Source organism: Babylonia areolata, chromosome 3 (genome assembly GCF_041734735.1).
Source record: "Babylonia areolata isolate BAREFJ2019XMU chromosome 3, ASM4173473v1, whole genome shotgun sequence".
Taxonomy (NCBI): Eukaryota; Metazoa; Mollusca; class Gastropoda; order Neogastropoda; family Buccinidae; genus Babylonia; species Babylonia areolata.
The window spans coordinates 59,841,878-59,868,492 of NC_134878.1; the positions used below are offsets into that span (position 1 = coordinate 59,841,878).

The window sequence follows — 26,615 nt, forward strand, 5'->3', positions numbered from 1 at the left end:
ACAAAACACACACACACAAAACACACACACACACACACACACACACACACAGCTCTCATTTTTATGTCTCATTTCATGTCTGATATCACTCTTAAGTGAAAAGACGTTGAATTAAAGAATGAAAGAAGAGCTCTCATGATGCTTAAGATAAGACAAGCTAAGATTCAACTTTAGTTATCTGTAAATGTACAGAAAACTTTCATTTGGCTCGAGTAAGGCAGAATCACTTTTAGAACAAGAACATTTACGAAAATATGGAACACAATAACTATAATGATAAAATTATGTTGACTGGGTAAGAAAAACCACATGCCATTGACACTAAAATATAATGTAAGCTAAATACATACACAGACACACAAATACTGCCACATATTTGCTGCAAGAGGGGTGAGAAAAGATCTCTGGTGACATGAACATGGTGTATGGTATGTTGTTCAGTTTAATGTATTTGGGAAGGCACAGAGAGACCTTGTTCCATTTTGAAGAAATCTGTGCATTGTGTTTGTACATTTCTTCTGTCTTTGCTGCTGTGTGCACATGTCAAATGATCGGTATAAGGACAAGCCCAGCACTTCCTTTTTTGAGGAAGTGTCTGCGTTTGTTCCAATGTACCTTTTATTTACCTGTGTGCTAGCTGAATCGGTAGCGTAAGCATCACTGACTTGAAGTTGTGTGCATTGTGTAATGGAGAGAGTTATCACTCTTTACTATTTGTTAATCATTTCATCTCCTGGCCTCATTATTTGTTAATTTCCTGTGCATTGTTGGTTTGGATATAATACCAATATTCATTTGATTAGCAAAAGATCATGCTCTATTTTTTTATGTTAGACTTGCGGTTACTCACTCTCTCTATTATTCTTTCTGTTGGGTGATCAATGGTGTACCTGGTTTTTACTTTTCTTAGGATCTGAGATTTTCCCAGATGTAGACAACATGTTGCTGTTGGCTTGCTCATTTCCCTTTAACACCTGCATGTCCAGGGCAGTATATCCAAGTTAGCTTTTGCCTCTGAAAATTGTGCATTTCCTCATGCCACTCTGGGCTCCCCATTCCATTTTCACTTTTTTGTAGGAGGTTCATTGTGTCAGTCAGAATCATGGCATGCTGATTTCCAGTTGCACAAACAGATGACACCCACTGGATAGCATGTGTCACAGCTTCAACTTTCATTGTCAGGCTGAAGGTTGTGACATTGTATACAAAATTCTCTTCCCTGATTGTTTTTACATTTTGCTTTGCAGTGAATCCCCAATGGGACTGGTTGGTGACTGAATCATCTGTGCATATGATGATATCCTCTTTGCTGTTTTCCTCTATGAGTAGCTTCACCTCTGCATCAGTTCTGCCCTCTGGCCATTCCTGACAGTCTTCCCAGAGTGGGAATCATTTCACCCAATATTAAACGTTGTGTTGTATGTGGAGTGATGGCCTAGAGTTAACACATCCACCTAGGAAATGAGAGAATCTGAGAGCACTGGTTCAAATCCTGGTACAGTCGCTAGTATTTTCTCCTCCTCCACGAGACTGAGTGGTGGTCTGGATGCTAGTCATTCGGATCGGACGATAAACCGAGGTCCCATGTGCAGCATGCACTTAGTGCACGTAAAAGAACCCATGGCAACAGAAGGGTCGTCCCTGCCAAAATTCTGTAGAAAAATCCACTATGATAGGGGGAAAAAAATGTAGGAAACAAATACAAAAAAAATTAGTGGTGCTCTCAGTGTAGCGACATGCTCACCCTGGGAGAGCAGCCCGAATTTCACACAGAGAAATCTGTCGTGGCAAAAATTAGTAATACAATACAATATGTATAGCTTGGTTACATTTTTCAACCTTTGATGGAGTCTCCCGTTGGACCAGCGGATGAGAAGGCAGGCAGGCTTATCTGTCTGTGTGTGTCCTCATATGGGAGAAGAGGCCGATTTTGGATGCACAGCACTTCCCACAGGTGTTGCAAGGGAAAACGTCTCCAGAAGTTGAGTCCTGCTTCCTTTGCTTACGCTTCTCCTTAATGGCCAGCGTTCTCTTGTTTTCAAACGTCTTTATGCCACTAGAGCACAGTATCCTCCAGCGAGAGCGGTCAAGGGCATCAGTTTCCCAGGAAGCAATATCTGTGTCACAGGCTTTGAGGTTTGTCTTCAAGGTGTCCTTGAAGGGCTTGCAGGGTCTTCCAAGTTCGCAATGGCCTTTCTTCAGCTGGCCATGCAAGAGCATCTTCGGGATCCTGCTGTTTGTCGTGCGGACAATGTGTCCTGTCCAGCCTACTGGCACTGGATCAGCAGGCTTTCGATGTTGGGCAGGCCGCTCCTCTCTAAGACCTGGAGGTTGGAGACCCTGTCTTGCCACTTTATGCCGAGGATCTTTCATAGGCATCTCTGGTGAAACTGCTCAAGTTGTTGAATGTGACGGCGATACGTCATCCATGTTTCACAGCAGTACAACAAGGTGGTCAGCACAACAGCTCTGTAGGTTTTGATCTTGGTGCTAAGCCTGATGCCTTTGTTGTTCCACAGCCTGTTGTTGAGTCTGCCAAAGGCAGAGCTGGCCTTGGCAATGCGCAGCATCACTTCTGCATCAAGGGCTCCGTTGCTGCATAGGGTGCTGCCCAGGTAGCAAAACTTGTCGACTGACTTGATCTCTGTGTCATCTATCTTGATTGCAGGTGGGGGGGAGGCACTGGCGTTCTGTGAGCTAGCTGGTTGGTACATAGACTTGGTCTTGCTGAGGCTGATGGCTTCCAAAACGCCTGCAGGAGGTTGAGAACCTGTCCATAATGAACTGCATATCCTCATGGGTGTGCGCAGCAAGCGCGCAGTCATCAGTGAAGAGGAACTCTCTCAACAGTGCCTCAAACACCCTGGACCTGGCGTGGAGTCGCCGCAAGTTGAGAAGTTTGCCATCTGTGTGAAACTGAATGTAGATGTCCCGGTCACAGTCTTGGAAGGCATCGATCAGCATGGCAGAGTAGAGAATGGAGAACAGTGTGGGTGCCAGGATGCAGCAGCCCTGCTTCACTCCATTTACCACAGGGAACAGATCCAACATGTCAGTATTTTCCTGTATTCTCGCCTGCATGCCATCATGGAATGACGCAATCAGCTGGATTTAGCTCTCTGGGCAGCCGAACTTTAGGAGGATCTTCCACAGACCACAGCGGTTCACCGTGTCGAAGGCCTTAGTCAGGTCTACAAAGACCATGTGGAACTCCTTGTTCTGCTCCCGGCACTTCTCTTGCATCTGGCGTACAGCAAACACCATGTCACATGTTCCCCTGCCTGAGTGGAAGCCACACTGTGCTTCAGGGATGACCGTGTTGTATGATGCAGGTGAAGATCTTGCTGGCAATGCAGAGGAGAGAGATTCCACGGTGGTTATCGCAGGATGTTTTGTCTCCCTTCCGTTTGTAAACATGGACAATTGAAGCATTCTTGAAATCCTGGGGGACCTCCCCTATCTCCCAGATAGACTGGAACAGCGCAGTCAGCTTGTTTGTCATCACCTCGCCTCCATACTTGTAGATGTCAGCCTGGATTCCATCCGCTCCTGGTGCTTTTCCTGACGTTGTCAGCTTCAGGGCCTTGGCCTTGGTGGGAGGGTTAGCTAGCGAGTCATTGACTGATAGCTGTGGGAGGGCTGCAATTACCTGTTCAGATATGGACGAGTCCCTGTTGAGGAGGGTGTTGAAGTGCTCTGTCCAGCGGGCAAGGATGTCTTATCTGTCAGGAGGGTGGTCTGGTCCAAGGCTCGGACAGGGGTTGATCCTGTGACTGACTCTCGGCCCATACACAGCTCGGAGACCTTCGTGGAAGGTCTTCATGTCTTGAGCATCAGCAGCAGACTGAAGCTCTTCGGACTTTCTCTCCCACCAGGTGTTCTTCATCTCACACAGTCTCTTCTGTACGAGTTGCTTGGTTTGCAAGAACTGGTCCTTCTTCCTCTGGCAGTCTTTATCGGAAATGTGATCCTGATGCTGTATATGCAGTGTGTTCAGGAGCTTGGTGATTCCAGAGTCGTTCTCATCAAACCAGTCTTTGTGGCTCCTCTGTGCAAAGCCGAGTGTGTCAGCTGCTGCTGTGTACACAGCATCTCTAAAGGTGCTCCATACCTCTTCTACATCAGTCGATGCAGGAATTTCTTGGAGAGCTGCTTTCATTTGCTGCTGCAGCACGTCCTTGGTGATAGGGAGACGGTAGATGTTCAGCTTCCTAGGGGGTTTCTGCCTGGCTGGTTGGAGCTTGCATGCAGCGTGTAATGGAAACATCACCTCTGTCCCTCTGCTGGACAATCACATAGTCCAGCATGTGCCATTGCTTGGAGCGGGGGTACGACCATATATTCTTGTACTTGTCCACTTGTTGGAAGAAGGTGTTGTTGATGGTCAGTCCATGCTGCGCGCAGAGCGAGAGCAAAAGCAGTCTGTTAGAGTTGCACTTGCCAATGCCGTGCTGTCCTAGGACTTTCGGCCACAAGGAGAACGCAGGCATTGAAATCCCCAAGGATGATCAGCCTGTCCTTTCTGTCTACCGCTGAAATGGTGCGGCTGAGCTCCTCATAGAAAGCTTCTTTGATGTCATCAGGGTTGGTCATTGTCGGGGCATAGCAGCTGATGACTGTGGAGAAGCGATCCTTTGACAGCTTCAGATGCAGGGTCATCAGCCTATCGTTTATCCCACGTGGAAGGCTGTCAAGCTGTCGTGCAAGTTGGTTTGTATGGCAAAGCCCACACCTGAGGTTCTTAGGATGCCATCTGGCTTCCCAATGCAGTAGAAGGTGTAGCCCCCTCCAACTTCCTCCAGCTGGGTTTCACTGGCAAACCTGGTTTCGCTCAGGGCTGCTATGTCCACCTGGTAGCAATCAAGCATTCTAGCATTGAGCGCTGTGCACCTTTCTGGTCTGTTGTCTCTGTCTAAAAGGGTGCAAACATTCCAGGCACCCAGAGTCAGGGCATGACTCCTGGTTCTTTTCTTCTGTTGTTTTTGACCACTAGTGTTGGATGTCCAAGTAGGTGCAATTTCCTGCGAGGTACTAGGCAAGGCAGGCTTTGTTTAGGGATCCTTTTATCTCCCCTTCCCCATGAGTGGAGAGCAGTGCTGTCCCCAAAAAGGGCTGCTCTGACACTGTGGGAGGATTCGGGTGCCGCATCTGCCCCAGTCTACGGCAGACGACCATCACCCCACAGCCGCCTGCGTGCAGAGTCGCGACTAGGAACTGCCAGCAGCATCCTCTGCCTTTCCCCGTTACCACTTCTCCATCGCCACAGGGCTTGGGAAAGCTGGGTGTTGAAGGGCTAGCTTGTCGTTCCAACATAAGCCTGGTTGCCTGACCAGCACAGGTGACTTTTTGTTTTAGTGAAGAGGAGTTGTGCAGTCCCTTCCCCACTCTCTCGCCTACCGACGCTCACAGTTCCACAGGTGCAGATACTGCCATGTGTAAGACAGCCTCAGTAGGTGCAGGTTTTTTCTTCAAAGTTCTGTCTCCAAGGAGGACTTCCAGCCAAGGATAAGAGCTCCCCCTGCCCTTTGGTCATCCTCTTCCACCTTCACAGCCGTTGGGAAAGGTTTCCTACTCCACCTGGTCTTACCTTTATGGTAGCAATAATTTCAACTGCATCTCCGATCTGAAGACATGGATGAATAAAAACAAGCTAAATTTAAACGAGGATAAACCTAAAATAATGATTATCACCCCACAAAGACTTTGCCACTCAGTCTCTCTTCCTTCCTCAGTGCCCCTCAGTGGCACCAAAATTCCTCTTTACTCTTCCATCCATAATCTTGGTGTCATACTCGACCAGTCTCTTTCCTATCAGCAGCATGTTGCAAATATATGCAAATTGTGTTACATTGAAATTTGAAGATGCAACCAAAATGCTCCTCTGTGCCTTTGTGCTGTCCCACCTGGATTATTGTAATTCCCTTGTAGATTCACCCAGCTACATCATTGCTTGAAAGTCCACAACCATGCTGCTTGTCATGTCTTTCGTTCTTCTAAATTTGATCACGTCTCTCCTGTCCTTCATGTTTCACACTGGCTCCCAGTACACGAAAGAATTATTTAGAGTTGTTTCACTTTGTTTCATATTCATTTAGGCTGGTGGTCCACGGTATCTTTCCGAACTCATTCATCCTCACATACCCTCACACCAACTCTGCTCTTCTTCTGACACACACCTGCTCAGGATCAATCCTGTTTGACCCAAGACGAATGGCCAACACAGTTTTTCATACCAAGCCCCCATTCTTTGGAAACAGCTTCCTCAGCCTCTCCATCACTCATCTTCATTGCAGCCTTTTAAATCCAGTCGAAGACCCACCTTTTGCCCTTCTGAATAATTTTCAAGAGCTTATCCCATTCCGGTATTAACTAAAATGACTGTCAGTGAGTGAGCGAGTTTGAGAGTTTCAGAATTTTGTAGATTGTATTTTTGATTGTGTACTATTTATGATGTGTACTGTGACTTGTGTATGTGTGCATACGTGGGTGCTTATGTGTGTTTTGTGTTTGTTTGGGTGTGTGTGTGTGTGTATGTGTGAATGATTTGATAATGTTTTGTATCTTGTGTTCAATTTTTCCTTTTCTGATATTAACATGTATTATATTTGTTAACGCTTAGGGTATATTTTGAAGATTAGGCATAAATGTTCATTATCATTATTATGAATCATTTGGGTGGGACAAAAAAAAGGGGACGTTTACCATAAGTATTTTTTGCTAGTCAGTGAAATGAAATGAAATGAAATTATGGTGCTTAGAGCCTCGCCGACCACTAAGGCCATCTCAAGGCTATCGCCACGTCAATAACTACTACAAGGATAAAAAAACAACCAATTAAAACGAGTCACCACTTCAAACTTTCCACTCCAAAGTTAAAAAAAACTTCCATAGTTTAAAACCTTCAAATCTGGTTAAAAAGGTTCACTTCTTTTAAGAAGTCCATCAGCGCCCACGGAGGGACATCACGAAACAAAGTCTTCAAAGAAACCGCCGTGTAATGTCTGCGTCTAACGTCATGCAGATCCCAACAGTCAAGGAGCATGTGTTTCACGGTGAGAGGCTCGTCACAGGGAATGCATCGAGGGGCCTCCTCCCCCTTCAACAAGTAAGAATGAGTAAAAAAAAAAGTGTGCCCCGTACGCAGTCTGCACAGCACAGACTCCTCCTTTCTGTTCTTCACCCCCGAAGGGAGGGTCTCTTTTAGGTCCGGACGGATCTGGAAGAGCTTGTCCGTCTGGGTGTTCCACTCCTCTTGCCAAAGATCCTTAACGTAAGTGTTGACCTTCCGCTTCATGTCTGTATAGGGTACCAAGGATCTGGACAATTCTTTCTTTACAGCGTTCCTGGCCAGCAGGTCCGCCCTTTCGTTACCACAAATGCCAACATGTCCGGGAACCCAGGCCAACACAACCTCGTATCCTTTCTTCGTTGCGAGAGTAAAAGTTTCATAAAATTCCAGCAGTTTGGGATGAGCTAGTCAGTGGAATACACAGTGTGCACAGTCATTTGAAGAACAAACATTTGTGATTGTTTCATGACTAATATTTGTCTCAGTTGAGAAAATTATTCAGAATACCAAAATAATCCATACCATATCAGTTTCATCCATTTTAGCGCACTTATTTGATTTTTGTTTTTCCAAGATGGCCACATTGGAAGAAAACAGCATTTCTCTTGCTCATGATTGGCATGCAAAATTAAGTCATTAAATCAGGCAAATTGAACACGCTTGTTCAGCAGAATTGGCAGGTTTTCTTTCCTGTAATAATTGTTGCATAGAATAGTTAATGGTTGTGTGTTTAGAAAGAAATGAAATACAAGCACGAACAGTCAAAGTGTCCAAAGCCAGTTGCTGATTACCAATTGTTTTTGTTCCCAGATTTTTTAACATTTTATTTCTATTTTGATGTTTACATCGTGGTTTTCACCACAAAAGAAACAAATTTAACAATGTTCTCAAAAACTAAACCTAACTTCAGTACCCCATACCTCCCCTACCTTTACCCCACTCCACACCAGTAACATTGTCTCTTTGTGTCAGTTTTTGAAAATATGCTGTTATGTAGTAACTTCATAAAAGTTTCTGACTGTGTTCTTTGGAACAGTTTGTTTCTCTTTCTTCAACTCTTTCCGGACGAAGGAATGCTCACGCATTCCTACACAAAACATATTTGGTTTCGGACGAAGGAATGGAATAGCATTCTCCAAAAGTAAAATTCCGTCATGCTCTGTACACGTGATTTTGTGATTAGCCAAGAAGAGTGCGCTATTCTGGGTCACTCCACAATCGAACAGTATGATTGGTTAGTCTGGGATGTGTGGCCTGTCTCGCACACACGCTGACAAAGTCACTGACCGGTCGTCTGCTCGCGTGCCAGCCTGTTAGCAAAGCGGCCTCTTCTCAGAATGTTGTGAAGCGAACAAGGCAGTGACGGCAATGTTTTAGGGTTGCCGAAGTACTTGAAATGCTACAAACTGAAGGGTCGGACATTGAAGAGGTGGATGATGACGGAAGAAGAAAGCGAATTTAATGCAGAAAGCGAGCATGGGTATGGTGATTCGGGGTGAAAAATTGGCAGTATTTTCTACATATGGCAAAACTGTAAAAATAAGATGAGAAATTTGATTTTTTTTTATATGTAATAGCTCAACACGTAATAAACCAGTTCTGAAAGTTTCATTTTCTTACACAGTATTTTGTATTTTTTGTTATTTTTTTCCAAACCCTTACAAATGGGCCGTCTGTGGGGAAAAGCAAGGCAGAAAACTTGTCGTCCCGAGTGAGTTAAGACTTGATTATTGAGGACTCTATTGACGGGGGATGAGGGGGTGGGGGTGGGGGGTTTGCAGTCCACTGTATATAAACAAAAGAATGAATTTCCCAATATCAATTCTTCAAGAATGCAGAACATTTCAAAACTTGGGTCTAAATACCATTGTAATAAATCACTGTTGTAGTTTAAGATTGTTTATATAACATACCTCCTACCATGTATGAATTGTGGGAACTGGTGTGTGTAAGGGGAGGGGTGCCAGGGGGGATATGAGTATGTCAGACAACTACTTCGGTTTAAGCAGATGTGATGCAGCTAAAACTCTCCCTATTCTGTTGCTTACACACTCACTGAGACCCCAACCACACACACAAACACACATACATAAACACACGCATGCGTGCATCCATGCACACACACACACAGACACACACATTGATCTGGATATATTGTGATTAAAAAATGATGAAATGCCAGTGACAGTGACACCACTCTCTCTCTTTGTGTGTCTTTCTCTCTATTTCTGTCTTTTTGTTATGTTTTGTTGTTGTTGTTGTTGTTTTAGGATAGTAACTAACTTCTTCAGGTCCCTTCAGAATGGGCCGATGGTCTTCTGAATAAATATTTCATTTTCTCTTTCTGTCACATGCTCGCTCTCACAGTTTTTCTCTCTCTCTCCCTCCCTCTCTCCCCCCTCTCTCTCTCTCTCTCTCTCTCACACTTTGGGAATGTATTAATAGATTATCTCTAAAAAAGAAACAACCCAAAAATAACATATCAGTGGATGACTGGTTTAAGCACTTTAAAGCTTTACTAGAGAAAGATTTGACTTCTGATAACGATTATGATTTGCCAGAAATAGAAAATGAAGTTATAAACCGCCCTATTCCTCGAGAAGAAGTTCTGATTGCACTTAGAAAAATAAAGAAACGTAAAGCTGCAGGGCCTGATGGTATTATTGGAGAATTGTTGAAAACAGAGTGTGAACAAATTGTAGATTTTCTGGTAAAATTCTTTAATGTTTTATTTGAAAAGGGTATTTTTCCTGAGAATTGGTGTGAATCAATAACTCTTCCACTATATAAGAAAGGTGATATTAATAATACGAATAATTATAGAGGTATTTCACTATCTAATGTCTGTAGTAAGGTGTTTAGTTCAATAATTAATCGTAGACTTCAAGAATATGTAGAATATAATAATACGACAGGTGAGCACCAAGCGGGGTTTAAAAAGGGGTATTCAACAATCGATCATATGTTTACTCTTTTAGCGCTCGTTCAAAAACAATTTTCTTTTAATCGTAAACTTTATGTAGCATTCATTGATTTTGAGAAGGCATTCGATTCCATCAACAGAAACTTACTATGGCCTATCTTAATTAAAAGTGGGATAAGTGGGAAGCTCTATAAATGTGTGAAGAGCATGTACAATGTAGTTAAAACGAAAATAAGGTGTGGCGATAAACTAACTGATTATATTAACTGTACAAGAGGGGTAAAGCAGGGAGATGTATGTAGCCCTATATTGTTTTCATTATTTATAAACGAATTGGCGTTAGATGTAATTGATAAAGGGAGACATGGTGCTAGATTTACTGTGGATTTTATGGAATTGTTCATTTTGCTGCTGGCTGATGATGTAGTTTTGCTCTCAGAGACAGTTGTAGGTTTGCAAACGCAACTAAATAATTTGAAAAATTCAGCAAATGAATTGCAGTTAAAAATTAACATGGATAAAAGTAGTATAATTGTTTTCAGGAAGGGGGGTTATTTAGCATCGAGGGAAAGATGGGTGTATGATGGTATTGTTATGCCTGTTGCTAATGCTTATAAGTATCTTGGGATTATATTTTCTACTCGTTTGAGTTTTGTAGCTGCCTGCAGAGATTTGTCTAGTAAAGCAAAGTATAAGTTACTAAATATTATGAAAAAACTTTTCATGTTAAATAATAATTCTCTAGAGCTTTTTACTAGAGTGTTCGATGCCCAGATTCAGCCCATGGTACAGTATGGGTCAGAGTTATGGGGTTTGGATAAGAATGCTGTTGTGCATTGTGAATCTTTACATTTATTTGGACTTAAAAGGTTTTTGGGTATTGATATGAAAACACCAAACGATTTAGTATATGGAGAAACAAATAGACATCCAGTTTATATAAACTCTGCAATCAGTTGTATTCGCTATTGGCTAAAGCTACTGAAAATGAGTGCAGATCGACTGCCAAGAAAATCGTACAACATGTTATATGACTTAGACTTAAGAGGCAAAAGAAACTGGGTTTCAAACGTACGAATATGTATTTGTGAACTCGGGTTTGGGTATGCTTGGTATTTCCGAAATGTAGGTTTAGATAATGTATTTTTGCAAACTCTTCGCCAGCGTATGATAGATTGTAGATGGCAGAGTTGGGAAAACCATATTCAGTCTAGTGAAAGGTTTGGTATATACAGGGGTTATGTTTCTACTCATTTAGTGAAGAATTATCTCTTGTTTAATATGGATAGACATCTCAGATTCATTTTGGCAAGATTTAGACTTGGTATATCGGAAATAAACACTCACAGGTACCGATATAAAAATGTACACAATTCTGATCTCTTTTGTCCATTGTGTAAAGAGTCGATAGAAGATGAAGTACACTTTGTTTTGAAATGCCCCGTTTTGTGTGTTCTTCGTGAAAAATTTATCCCAAAGAAATATTATATATATCCATGTTCATTTCGATTTAATCTGCTGATGGCATCTACAGATGACGGACTTATACGTAATTTGGCTCTATATTTATATAAAGCTTTTCACTTAAGAGATATAATTATGTCGTGATTAATTGCTATAGTTCTGATGACATACACTAATGTTGTTATCGCCCCTCGTTCATATGGGGCTTTGGCCTTAATGAATAAACCATCTGAATCTGAATCTGAATCTCTCACACACACATACACACACACACACACACACACATTGATCTAGGTATATATTGTGATCTAGATCTAGGCTGTGATCACAAAACGATGAAGTACGTGATGAAATTGACATCCCTCCAACCCCTATCACCCCCCAAACACACAGTTTGCTCTAAATCAGTTAATCTGTATTGTGATTGAAAGTCGATGAAATACTCATACTGGTTAACAGTTACAGCCAACACTTACACACACACACACACACACACACACACACACACACACACACACACAAATAATAATAATAAAATAAATAAATAAACAAAGCATATGCTCTGTCTCTCTCTTTCTGTCTCTCTCACACACGCACTCACACACACACTCACACATGCACACACACAAACACTTGCACACACAAACACACACACACCCTCTCTCTCACTCTGTCTCACATGCACACACACACACACTCTTTCACACACACACACACACACACACACACACACACACACACTCAACCACTCTCGCTCTCTCTCTCTATATATATATCTCTCTCTCCCTCTTTTTCTCACACACACACACACACAAACACTCACATGTATACTCTGTCTCTTTCTCTCTCTGTCCTCCCGAAACCTGGAGGGGGTCAGGCTGGTGTTCTCCTGACCCACTCCCGGGAGGGTCACTACCTTGTCGTGGTCGGGAGGCTTAGTGGCCAGTGATCGAGCGAGCTATGTCGGCGGGGGCATCAGTGCTTCTTGGGGTTTGGTGCTCTGGTCCCAGGTCTTAATTGACAGCCTACATAGCCATCGTAGCTGTTAGGGCTGAATAAGTGGTGGTTTTGTACTGATGCCCCTGATAGGGCTTCCCATGCTGAACAGGTCGTGAGTGAGGCCCAAACTAAACGTGACCCACTGTCCCTTTCGCTATTCTTTGTTCTTCTTTTTACCGCCTCTTTTCTGTCCTCAGCTCCCCATCAAGCCTTCTTTTCCACATTCTTTTTTTCTCTGCGGCCTTCTTTAGGCCCGCCGTGTTTGCCGTGCGGCGCGACCTGTGATGGAGGGGAATGAGATCCTGGGGATTGAGAGAGCACGCTGCTCTCAACACATCCCTTTGGCTCGGACCTCTCCTAAGACAGGTGGCACACATTGGCCCGTGTGTGTCAATCGGCTACCCCTTCGTGGGGCTGGGTCAAGACTGGCAGTTTAGTGGCTGACGAAGGTAACCCCCGTAGTGCTCGGCTCTCTGTCCCCGGGAGCTGGGCATGATCGGGGGGGAGCACGTTGGAGCTGGGCTGCTGGTTGTATATCCCTCCCGAAACCTGGAAGGGGTCAAGCTGGTGTTCCCTTGACCCTGGCCCCTAAGTTGGACCCCATGGTGGGTGGGTAAGGGAGGGATGAATTCACATTTTTCTTTCAACATGAATCCTAAACAAATACACCCCCCCAAACTCGGAAAAAGACGACGACAGGGAACGGACGACTCAGACTCTGAGTCGGAGGTCGTTGAGACCTCTGGTTTTTGGCCATCGTGGCTAGTGATGGAGGGCGCTGATGACGACAAGCCCTTGTCGGCTCTCAGCCCCTTCGCTGTCCAGAAGGGCTTTCAGTGTCTGGCAGGATTGCTCAGATCCATCAAGAGGCTGAGGAGCGGAGCGTTTTTAGTACAGACAGAATCCAAAAGACAGACACAGCTCCTTCTCAAGGCGACCACTTTCGTGGATAGGGCAGTGAAGATTTCCCCTCACAAAGGTCTCAACTGCTCAAAGGGAGTCATCAGATGCCCGGAGTTGAAAGGTGTGTCTGAGGCCGAGATCAAGAGCGAACTGTCCTCTCAGGGAGTGACCGATGTGTACAGGGTGACGGTGAGGAAGGGGTCGGACAGAGTCCCGACCAACACTTTCTTCCTCACCTTCTGCTGCCCGGATGTCCCCAAGGACATTCGGGTCGGATACCTGCTAGTTAATGTCAGCCTGTACGTACCGTCCCCTCTGAGATGCTTTAAGTGTCAGAAATTCGGACACGTGAGAGACAGATGTAAGGAGGAAGAGGCGTGTGGCACCTGTTAGAAGGCGGCGCACCAGGGCGATTGCGTCAGTGCAGCCCTGTGTGCGAACTGCGGAGGTGGCCACCCGTCCTCATCGAAGGACTGCCCCGCCTGGAAGAAAGAAAAACAAATCCAGAAAGTCAAGACAGAACAGAAAATTTCCTTCTTTGAGGCAAGGAAACAGGTGGAGGCCGCGTCGCCTAAGGCGTCGTATGCCTCTGTCGTCAGATCCAGGACGGTGGACGTCGCGGTCCAGACGACGTCCACAGGAACGCAGACGGACGACTTAACCGCCTCGTCGGAACCGTTGGCCTTGGGTGGAGGCGCTGTGTCCACCCCTTCCCATCCTGCGCGGCAGTCCTCAGGGGCTGCTGGGCGGGAGAGAAAAGCCTCGGGCGGAGGCACGTTGTCCGCCTCCCGCCCCACCCCACCCCCCGGCCCCCCTCGCCCCGCCTCTCGTCTGCCTGGCCCTCGGGCTGGCGGAAGTGGCCGGAAGCCCCCCTTACCTCCAAAACTCAAGGAGGGGAGGGTTGCGGCCACGGCGGGATCGGGAGGGGCCGAGGTGGTGGATATTCCGACCTGGTCGGAACCCGAAAAATTTATGTCAAAAAACAAATACTCCATCCTGGCGGACCTTGAGCCACCGCAAGTGGAGGAGCAGGGGGTAGCGATGGAATAGGCTGCTGCTTTATTTTTTTTTAAAAACCTTTTTAATGGCAGTGATCCACTGGAATATCCGGGGATTCTATGCCAACTTCCAGGAACTCCAGCTGCTTTGTCGTGCTTTGAAACCTTCAGTGCTGGCACTGCAGGAGACTCTGCAAAGAGATGGCAAGGTTTTATCTCTCTCTGGTTTTAACTCCGTTTTTAAACCCGCTCAACCGAAGCAAGAGGGGTTGACGGGAGGTGTCGCTCTTTTTATTCGAAAGTCCCTTTTATACAGTACAGTTCTTTTAAGCACCCCTTTACAGGCGGTGGCAGTCAGAGTCACGCTCGAGAAAACCATCACAGTCTGCTCTCTCTACCTTCCCCCTTCCGTCCGTGTTCTGAGGCAGGACCTCATGAACCTGGTCGACCAGCTCCCACGTCCGTTTTTACTGTTGGGCGACTTCAACGGACACTCCCCGCTCTGGGGAAGTGAGATGACGTCAGCCCGAGGTCTTCTCTTAGAAAACCTTCTCTCTGACATGGACTTGTGCTGTCTTAACGACAAGTCTCCCACTTACCTGCATCTGTCCTCCGGAAAGCTCTCGTGTTTAGATCTGTCGGTCTGCGATCCATCGTTGGTCCTGGACTACGAGTGGAAAGTGCACGACGATCTGCACGGGAGTGACCACTTTCCTGTCGTCCTCCGCCCCACAGATGGAGAAGGTGACTCTCTGCCTGACCGCCTGTACTACGACAAAGCAGACTGGAGTTTTTTTACCACCAAGATAAGAGCGGAGCTGCAGGAAGAAACAGTATTGAAAAGCAAGGACCCTGCTGACGCTCTGACTCGGATTGTTTTAGATTGCGCCAAAGCAGCAGTCCCATCGTCTACCTCCAAGCCTCAGGTCCCTAGAACGCCCTGGTTCAACGCGGAATGTCGGGAGGCCCGCAAGTCTCGGAAGAGAGCGCAGCGACGCGTCTTTCGGAGACCGGAGTCCGAAAAAAAAAAACGCATGCCCGACCTTCCACCATCTTAAACTTTCAGACGCTCTGGTCACAGAGAAGAAAGCAGTTGCCAATTTGCTTGCCTCCACAATAGAACAGAACTCGAGATCTGCTAACAAATCTGCTCGCTTTCTTAAAACCAAAAACCTGTCAGAAAAAACACCATGTAACTTCTTTTCCGACAACACAGAGAATTACAACCTTCCTTTCACAATGAACGAACTTAAATCTGCCCTTCAGACCTGTACGGATTCCTGTCCAGGAATGGACGAGGTCCATTATAAACTCCTAAAGCACCTTCCCCAAACCTGTCTGGACACCCTGCTTAAAGTTTATAACCACATCTGGGTCACAGGCTTCTTTCCACCCTCCTGGCGGAAAGCCCTCATAATCCCGCTGCCGAAACCGGGAAAAGACCCCTCGAACCCCTCCAACTACCGCCCAATTGCACTGACCAGCTGCGTCTGCAAACTGATGGAGAAGATGGTCAACGGTAGACTGATGTGGAAACTAGAGACCGACGGCCTTCTGGCGAAAGAACAGTGCGGTTTCCGCAAGCATCGCTCTACCGTTGACCATCTGGTTCGTCTGGAAACCACGATAAGAAATGCTTTCGTCAACAAACAACATGTGGTGGCCATATTTTTTGACCTGGAGAAAGCTTACGATACCACGTGGAAATTTGGTATTCTTTCCGACTTGCACAAGCTCGGCTTCCGAGGACACCTGCCTCAGTTTATCCACAATTTTTTACAAGACAGACAATTCCAGGTGAGAGTCGGCACCACCCTGTCCGACATTCACGAGCAGGAGCTGGGTGTCCCGCAGGGGAGCATCCTGTCGCCGGCTCTGTTCAGCATCAAAATTAATGACATCATTCAATCCGTTCAGAAAGGATCGGACAGCTCGCTGTTCGTGGATGATTTTGCCTTATATGCAACCGGCAGCACGTACGCCAGCATCCAGCGACGGCTTCAGCTCTGCGTCAACAAAATCCAGTGTTGGGCAGAGGAGAATGGCTTCACATTTTCGTCCTCCAAAACTGAATGCATCCATTTTCATAATTTTCGCCAATTCTATCAGGACCCTGAAATCCGTCTGGGAACATCCACCATCCCGGCGGTCAAGGAAGCCAGATTTCTAGGGGTCGTCTTCGATCAGAAGCTGAATTTTCTCAGCCACATTAAACAGCTGAAAATATCTTGCCTAAAAGCCCTGAACATCATCCGAGTTGTGGCACACACGAACTGGGGTGCTGATAAGAGGACTCTCTTGCACCTCTACAGAGCCCTGGTCCGGTCCAAACTGGATTATGGAAGTGTTGTATACGGCTCGGCCAGACCGTCCTACCTGAAACTGTTGGACCCTGTACACCACCAAGGGCTCCGTCTCAGCTTAGGTGCTTTCCGCACCACCCCTGTGCACAGCCTGTACGCAGAGGCGGGGGAACCGCCTCTTTCCAACCGCAGACTGAAGCTGACCCTGAACTATTATTTGAAATTGTTTTCGGAACCTACAAACCCTGCTTACGACGCTGTATTCAACAACCCTTTCGATAAGAAATTTACAGACAACCCAAACTGCATACCTCCTCTCGGACTCCGCATTCAGCCGCACTTGGAAAATGCCGATCTGGATGTCGGTGGCATCTCAGATTTCTCTAAGTTCCCTGACAGCCCCCCGTGGACCTTTACAACACCTGAGGTCCGATTCGATCTGGCCTCGTACCGTAAGGACACCACCAGTTCTCTGGCCTACAGAACCTACTTTTCGGAACTGTGCCACAAATTCCCCACCTTTCAAGGCATCTTCACTGACGGTTCCAAGTCAGAGGACGGAGTCGCCGCATCTGCGTTCTGTCCCGCCTTTCCTGACCGGCCCTCAACGGAACACATCCTGTCTGACAGCTCGGTATACACCGCGGAACTGACCGCACTGGTCCTGGGGTTAAAAATGGTTCTCTCTTCCAAACAGAAGAGATTCATGATCTTTTCCGACTCCTTATCAGCCCTGGAGGCGATCGCCTGCAGGAATGTCACTCATCCCAAACTGCTGGAATTTTATGAAACTTTTACTCTCGCAACGAAGAAAGGATACAAGGTTGTGTTGGCCTGGGTTCCCGGACATGTTGGCATTCGTGGTAACGAAAGGGCGGACCTGCTGGCCAGGAACGCTGTAAAGAAAGAATTGTCCAGATCCTTGGTACCCTATACAGACATGAAGCGGAAGGTCAATACTTACGTTAAGGATCTTTGGCAAGAGAAGTGGAACACCCAGACGGACAACAAGCTCTTCCAGATCCGTCCGGACCTAAAAGAGACCCTCCCTTCGGGGGTGAAGAACAGAAAGGAGGAATCTGTGCTGTGCAGACTGCGTACGGGGCACACTTTTTTTACTCATTCTTACTTGTTGAAGGGGGAGGAAGCCCCTCGATGCGTTCCCTGTGACGAGCCTCTCACCGTGAAACACGTGCTCCTTGACTGTTGGGATCTGCATGACGTTAGACGCAGACATTACACGGCGGTTTCTTTGAAGACTTTGTTTCGTGATGTCCCTCCGTGGGCGCTGATGGACTTCTTAAAAGAAGTGAACCTTTTTAACCAGATTTGAAGGTTTTAAACTATGGAAGTTTTTTTTTTTAACTTTGGAGTGGAAAGTTTGAAGTGGTGACTCGTTTTAATTGGTTGTTTTTTTTTAGCCTTGTAGTAGTAATTGACGCGGCGATAGCCTTGAGATGGCCTTAGTGGTCGGCGAGGCTCTAAGCACCATAATTTCATTTCATTTCATTTCTCTCTCTGTCTCACACACACACACACACACACACACACACACTCCCATTCACACACTCTCTCTCTCTGTCTGTCTGTCTCTCTCGCTGTCACACACACACATGCACACACACACACACACATGTGCATGCATGCACTCACACTTACAATTCTCAGTTCTAGAAATACTCAATTCAGATGGAAAGCAGAAAGTATGATTTGGATCAGTGTATGTTATTTGGCCTTCTGGTAACACTAAATCATGGCTCACTCTTTGACTCACATGGTCACTCAGTCAGTGGATGAGATGTTTGGTGAAGCAAGTTAAACACAGAATTTACTGACCTGAGTAAGAAAGATACTGTCAAACCAACTGAATAAGCATTATCTTGCCTCAAAAGCCCACAATACTTGCAAACTGTCTCTACCATCTAATAAGAGTGAATAAACAGTGGATTTGTTTCACACAAGTTCTTTCAGAACTATGTAAAACAAAGGAATCCAGTTCATCTGGAACACATATGTCAGACCAAAAGTATGTGATCCTCTGTATTTCCGGAACTGTTCCATTTTGTTTTATATAGGTTATTTAGTGACCTCAGTCAGCGATGGCTTGCATGCTTATTATTATACCACCTTGCCTCTAAATCCTTCATTTAAAGATCTTATTTTGTAGTTTCCAAATTGACTCCAAAAAGCCTTTAAGGATTCAGCAGTAAATCCACCTGTGCCTGGACTCATATTATTTTTCATTTTTTTCAAAGCTTCGCCTGCTTCTTCTACAGAGATTTAGCCTTCAAGTGAATGACTTTCTTCTATGGTTAACTATAGCAAATCATTAACTAATTCTGATATTTCACAATATTCTACTTCCCCGTTCCTATATGAATTTTAATAATTCTTTTTTTTTTAACCTCATTTGCTATATCAGTAAATTTATTTAAGTCCACAAAAATATTTACTTTTTTTTTCTTCTGCCACCTATCAAATTATTACCTGTTGTCTCCTTGACATTTTGTACACTTTTTAAATTTTTGTTTCATAGTTACTATTGAAAAGAACAGCTACACGTCTTAAAGGAAAGGGCAGAATTTCAGTATTACTTCATTTGGACCTTTCTGCCACTTTCAACACAACTGATCACGAAATTCTACTGAGCAGGCTCGAGAACGCCTTCAGACTTTGTTGGAAAGCACTCAGCTGGTTTTGGTCTTACTTGGTAAAACATTCAACTGGTTTTGGTCTTACCTCTCAGAAAGAAATCAGTTTGTTCTGTTTAAGATCATTACTCTGAAATTTTAACTCAAATCGCTACTTTCAGCTCAAATCACTACTCTGAAAGTTTAACTCTCACGTTTTGGTGTTCTACAAGGTTCTGTGCTAGGCTTATGTACACTTCCCCTGTGTCTGAGTTAATCCATAGTCACTCAGCTGCACATGAAATGTTTGCTGATGACATGCAGCTACTAAAATCTGCTGTTCTGGCTGATATCTTTTGTTCTTGTCATCTTTGCAGGCTTGTTTTTCTGACATGGAAAGTTGGATGTCAAACAACAAACTTAAATTGTGATAAGAGTGAAACCATCCGTTTCTTTCAAAAGTTACAACCCTCTTCCATTTCAGTTCCTATTTCTACTTCACTCATATTGGCTGATTGCAAAATCAAGTTCTCTGACTGAGCCCATGACCTTGGTGTTCTTGACAGTGATCTTTATCTGAAACAACATGTCACAAAAACTTGGCAGCTAGCCTACTTTGAGCTCAAACATATCTCTTCAATTTGTTCACTTCTTACAGAATAAGCAACCAAGACACTAGCCTCTTCTCACACACATTCTTGTCTGGACTATAGCAGCTCTGTCTTCATTAGCTGGCATTCAACCTTTTTAGCGCATTTAGAACTCTGCTGCCAGGTTTATTCATAAATCCTCTTGGAATCAACATTGCACCGCTGTTTTATAAATTGCACTGAACAAAGAATGAAATACAATTGCTCTTATTTCTGCTACAAAGTTATCACAGGCTCTGCTCCTCAATATCTGAACTTCTCCATATGTACATTCCTTCTAGGACCCATCATCCTCTGCTGATACCAGGCTCTTTCAGCTTCCTACTATCACACGCAAACAGCATGGCCAACAAGCTTTTTCTTTCTCAGCAGCTAAACTCTGGAACTCTCTACCATACTTTCTTTGACAGAGTTAGTCCCTAGGGTTTTTCAGGTCAGGCCTGAAAACTTATCTTTACCCATTGCTATGATTGCTATGATTAAGGCCTATCCCCTCCTACCGTTTAAGGATGTGCTGTTACCATCCAGACTGATTATTGTTACTTGTTATTGCTTTGTGTTATACACCATACCATGTTATTGTATCTTTGGTATTAGTACTATTACTTTTTGCAGTTTCTTTTTTCTTTTTTTTCTTTCTTTTTTTGTGTGTGTGTGTTTTTCCCCCCCTTGTACACAAGGTATATTTTGACATTTCACAATATCATTGTGATTCAACATTCACATAGCAGAACATTTGATCCATTAATGATCATAAAAAAAAAAATCATTAATTTGTTGAGATACAAGGGTTATTTTTCAAAATGATATTACTTATAATAGTAATAATAAGATGAAGAACAATAACAAATAATAAAGAACAAGATAAAAGGAAATATTGACAGTGATACCTAATGTCACATCATGGCATGTATTCATGATGACATAGCTCCAAGGAGCACCAGAGTTGTTTGTTTTTTTTTGTTTTTTTGTTGTTGTTGTTTTATTTTGTTTTTGAAAGTGTTATTAAAGGATTAATATAATTATGTTATCAATTACCTGTGGCAGCTTATTTCTTTTATCAAAATTAATGTACAAACATGTCAAATTTTGCAGTATATTCATTTCTGATATTGTTAAAAATTCTATCAAACATGCATCATTCATATAATGTGTTATGATGACAGTTTTCATTTTACTCAATGTTCTGTTACCAACACAGAGTATGGTAGCCATTTTTTAACAAAATCACAGTAATTCATTTCCATTGTGTGTACATGCTTTTCTAACTTGTATCTATACTTGAGGTCAACCAGGAATGCTTGCAGAGTTGGTTTTATTTAATTGATTCTACTCCTATGTATAACAAATTTTGCCCATAATAACATTAAATCAAAAGTATCATCCATTGTATTTTTATCATCAGTTCCAAACAATGCCAATTCAAAGTTCAATGACAGGTGTTCACAGTTTTCACATTTCTCTCTCAATAACTTATGAAAGTCCTGCCAAAAGGTTTGCAAAACTGGACAAAACCATAAATAATGTTGCACTGTGTCTTTTTCAATATAACATAAATTACATTTGTCATCATCAATTACACCCATGTTTTTTAGGACAATATTTGATACTAAAATTCCATGACATATTCTAAGCTGAAACCATTTCATCTTTATTTCTTTGATTCTATTTATCTTTTTTAATGTTTTCTTCCAGTCAATCTGAGTACCTAACCTATTTTCCCATTTCATAAAAGCTTTCATATCAAAAATTTCGTTTTTCTCCAAGATTATATCGTAATAAATCTGTGTTCCCTTTTTTACCCCACAAATGGTTTCTAACGCCTTACTATTTTCCTTGTTGTGATGATTCTCTAATACTATATTTCTTTTTCTGGCGTATTCTTTGATTGATTGAATGCAACTAAGGTAATTAAGGTAATTTGTTCTTATTCCCCACTTCTTAAAAAAAGTCTTCCTGCCTTAAAAACTGGCAGTTTTCGTCCAGAATATCACGCATGAAAAATGTATTTTTTGCTGTCCAGTTTTTAAAGTGAAAAGGATTGTTGTCGATTCTAAATTTAGCATTGAAAACGATGGGTTCAGCTAATAACTCTTTGCTCTTATCTAGTTCAGTGTGTGTGTTGATATTGTCATAAGCCTTCATAACGTCTTTCCAAAAGTTATTATAATTTTTATCTTTTAAGAACCGCTTCGAGCCATAACAGTTTAACCTAGCTATTTCTGGGCAAGTGGTTTGTAATATTCTTTTCCATTTGAAATTTCCTGCATAGAGTTTCCTTACCCAGGACAGTTTCAGTGCTTGTATAAATGCGTGTATGTTTGGTAAGCCAATGCCCCCATTTTCAATACTGTGAACTGAGTGTATTCGTTATATTTTGTCCAGCTTCTTGTCCCATACAAATTCAAAACACATATTCTGAAGTTTTTAAATTTCACTGTCTGGTGGGTTTGGTAACAACATCCACAGGTACACTAGTTTAGATAGTAGGAGGGATTTTAATATAGCTACCCTTCCTAGTGGTGTACACGATCATTTAGACCTTCCATTAATTTGTCTTCTGTGTTAAATTCTGTCAAGTGTGATAGATCATTCATAAACCAAATGCCTAGGATTTTAAATTTCTTAGGATTTCAATTCATATGTTTTTCTGTTAAATACTTTACATTTGAATTCTTATTTCTACCTGACCATACATTAACTGTTTTTTCAGTATTTAATTTTAAACCTGAAATTTCTTCAAAAGAATTTAATGCATCAAATAACTTATTGTAAGATTTTCTATCTCCGTCTAGCGTGAATGAAGTGTCATCTGCAAACTGGCTTATTTTGAATTCTATGTCTGAAATCTGTATCCCTTTAATTTCTTCATCTTCCTGAATTTTACACGCTAGTATCTCTGCACACAATACAAATAAATAGGGTGATAGTGGATCCCCTTGTCTACACCCTCTGCCAATGGGAAGCTTCAAGACCTTTTTCCGTTAACTATCACATAGGTTTTGATATTATTATAAAAGGTATGTATCCATTGACTAATATCCTTTCCAAAACCAAACGCTTTCAGAACATTTTGAATATAATTCCAATTGACAGAGTCAAAGGCTTTCTCAAAGTCTATGGAGACTAAAAGACCAGGCAGATTTCTTTTTTCTAGGTAGTTTATCATGTCGTACAATGTTCGTATATTGTCTCCTATGTACCGTCCTGCTATAAACCCTGTCTGGTCCTCGTGAATAAGTTTTGGTAATACTGTTTTCATCCGGTTTGCAACACAGGTTGACCCAATTTTATAAGTGACATTAACTCTCTCCGGACGAAGGAATGCATGAGCATTCCTACATAAAATGTATTCGGTTTCAGACGACAGAATGGAATAGCATTTTCAAGAAATAAAAATCCATCATGTGCTGTACACATGATTTTGTGATTAGCCAAGCAGAGTGCGCTATTCTGGGTCACTCTACAACCGAATGGTATGATTGGTCAGCCTGCCATGTGTGGCCCGTCTCGCACACACGCTGACAAAGTCACTGACCAGTCGTCTGCTCGCATGCCAGCCTGTTAGGAAAACGGGCTCTTCTCAAATGTTGTGGAGCGAACAAGGCAGCGACGGCAATGTTTTAGTGTTGCCGAAGTACTTGAAATGCTACAAACTGAAGGGTCGGACATTGAAGAGGTGGATGATGACGAAGAAGAAAGTAAATTAAATGCAGAAAGCGAGCATGGGTATGGTGATTCGGGGTGAAAATTTGGCATTACTTTTTACATTTGGCAAAACTGTAAAAATAAGATGAGAAATTTGATTTTTTTTTTTAAATATGTAATAGCTCAACACGTAATAAACTAGTTCTGAAAGTTTCATTTTCTTACTCTATATTTTGTATATTTGGTCATTTTTTTCCAAACCCTTACAAATGGGCCGTCTGTGGGGAAAAGCAAGGGAGAAAACTTGTCGTCCTGAGTGAGTTAAGGAGAGAAATTGGTCACCAGTTTGTTAAGTATTCCCTAGGTTTATCTCCCTTCGGTAAACATATTACAAGTCCTTTTTTTTGTGTGATAGACATTTCCCCTTTAGTAAAGCCCTCATTTAGTGATCGAATTACAAAATCTCCTAGCTGTCTCCAAAAGAACTTAAAAAAATTAAGTCATTCCATCAGTTCCTGGGCTTTTGTCGTTTTGCATGTTTTTTAATGCTTGTGAAGCTTCTTCTTTACTTATCAGTCCCTCTAATTCGTCAGATTCATCTTTATTCATTGTTGGTACTTTTGTGTAAAGATTCATATCTATCATTCTACAATTTCTTTTTTTATAAAGTTCCTCGTAAAACGTCTTTGTTCCTTCTAACATTCCTTCTCTATCCGATAATACTCTACCGTCTTCTGTCACCAGTTTCAACATCTGTTTTCTTACAATGTGCCTTTTCTCCAAAGAACAAAAATATTTATCTATTTTTTCCCCTTGAGATACCCATCTTGCCTTAGACCTTAAAATTGTTCCTTCCATTTTTGTTTACCTAAATTCAGCTAGATGTAATTTTTTTCTCATTCAGCAGTATTAAATCATCTTCGTTTAAGTGTGACTTTCTCTCTAAATTTTGTATTTTGTTTTCTAATTTTTGTTCATGCTGTTTTGATTCCCATGTCCTATGTATGCTATATGTAATTGACTTTGCTCTGATTTCCATAAGAAGCATGTCTAAAAACAGTTGGTCTGATATCATGAACTGAATATTGTCATTAGGTATCTGGTTCAGGTTATCTCTTGCATATGGAAATACTGCATATTGACCTTTTATTTCTTCAATAGTATCATTTATAAGTTTTACGTATGCATGATCTTTGAGTAATGAAGAGTTAAATTTCCACAAGGTTTTATTTTTCTCTTCAGTCTTAAAGGTGAGTTCAGTCAATATCAAGGAATGATCACTTCTATATCCATAAACAATATCTGCATTGCTGACGTAAGTAATCAATGTATCTGAGACTAAACAGAAATCAAGTCTACTTTGCTGAAATGGGTTTGTTCTCCTCCAGCTATATCAGAGAACTTCTGGATTAAGCTGTGTCCAAACATCTACCAGTTCTAATTGGGAAATCATTTCAAATACTACTTCTCTAGCTTTGGCATTGTTAATGTGTTTATAATTATAATAATTGAGACTTGGATTTAATACAAGGTTCCAATCTCCTGCAATGATCACATCCAAGACATCTAGTGCTACAATCTTTTCTTTAATTTCTTTGAAAAAATCAGGTTCGTCTTTGTTTGGACCATAAATATTTACGAGCACTATATGTCTACCCATTGTATTTGACACCAATATAATGTTGTTTCCTTTTTTATCCCTTATTATCTTTTTAATTTTGAAATCAAAATTACTGTTCATTAATATAGCCACTCCTCTCGATCTACTGTTATTTGAGGAAAATACACATTCATAACCCCATTCAGTTCTAATCTGTTGCTCTAATGTCTTAGTGAAGTGGGTATCCTGTAAGAAATACACTGAACAATTTTTCTGTCTTAAATATTGAAATACATCTCTTCTTTTTTGGAAATTACCTAGACCTTGGCAGTGAAGAGATGATAGTGTAAAGCTACTCATTGCTAGTTTGCTTGTCAGGTATAAAACTAATGCTCCTTATTTTGATTGTGTATTTTTCAGACATGCCATGTTTGTCATGACGTAAAGCAAAAGTTTGACAAAAATGAATATTATCAAAAATAAAGTGTGAAATGTACGTAACTTGAAAAAATAAAAATAAAACATATTGAAAGTGACAAAACATTCTTCTGTGGATGGGTTTCGCTGGGCATTTAGCACATAAAAACAGAAGTACTGTCATGGATACCCCAGAAACAAATTTTAAGAAAAAGGGAAGATGATGCAAAATCACCATCGTCATCCGTGAATTAGTAACATATACATGTATAAATCAGTACACTGATTGAAGAGAGTAAACATGTAGAAGTCATAGACCACATGAACTGAAGTAACCCCATGTAACTTTGTCTGGGGACATAAATATTGCAGGAGGAAGAAAAAACAACACACACTAAAAACAACACACACAAAGTATCAATACAGTTTCCATTTCTTTTTTCAATTATATACCAAAAAGGAAAATGTGGTCTTTGCATAGATTTCAACTAAGGGCCACAACCCTCCCCAACCTTCCTTATGCCCCCTTCCCCCCTCCCCCCTCATCTTCACCCTCCCCGCCCCGCAGAGGACAGCAGGGGGAAAAAACATGCTTGTGCGGGGAAAAAACCAAAACAAAACACACCCACCCACACCCACCCACACACACGCACGCACGCACACTCACACTCACACTCACACAAAAACGTGCACTTCGTGACCAGATGAGAACACCTGAGCTGATTTCATAACACCAACCTGTCCTCCATGTACTCGTCCATCCAAACCTGATGTCCTTAGATTTTTCGTTATCAGTACAACTGTACTTTTAGCATCAAAACTTTGTACATTTCTATTGCAGTTTCTGTTACTGTAAAGTGGCATGAGCGTTTGAAGGTGCCATATAAACTTCCATTATTATTATGTATGATGAAATGGGAGCAAACATGCCCCTCTGTCTGTGTGATTTGGAGTAAATTATTTCTCAAACCTTTTTAATCCACCACATATTGCGAACTTAGATAGTTTCAC

The 26,615-nt window shown here is 42.5% G+C and overlaps 1 protein-coding gene across 2 annotated transcripts in view; it reads left to right on the forward strand.

Moving 5' to 3' along the window:
* LOC143280647 (serine/threonine-protein kinase STK11-like) overlaps window positions 1–26,615 on the forward strand; it is a 169,777-nt gene that overhangs the window by 77,747 nt on the left and 65,415 nt on the right. The window lies entirely within an intron of this gene.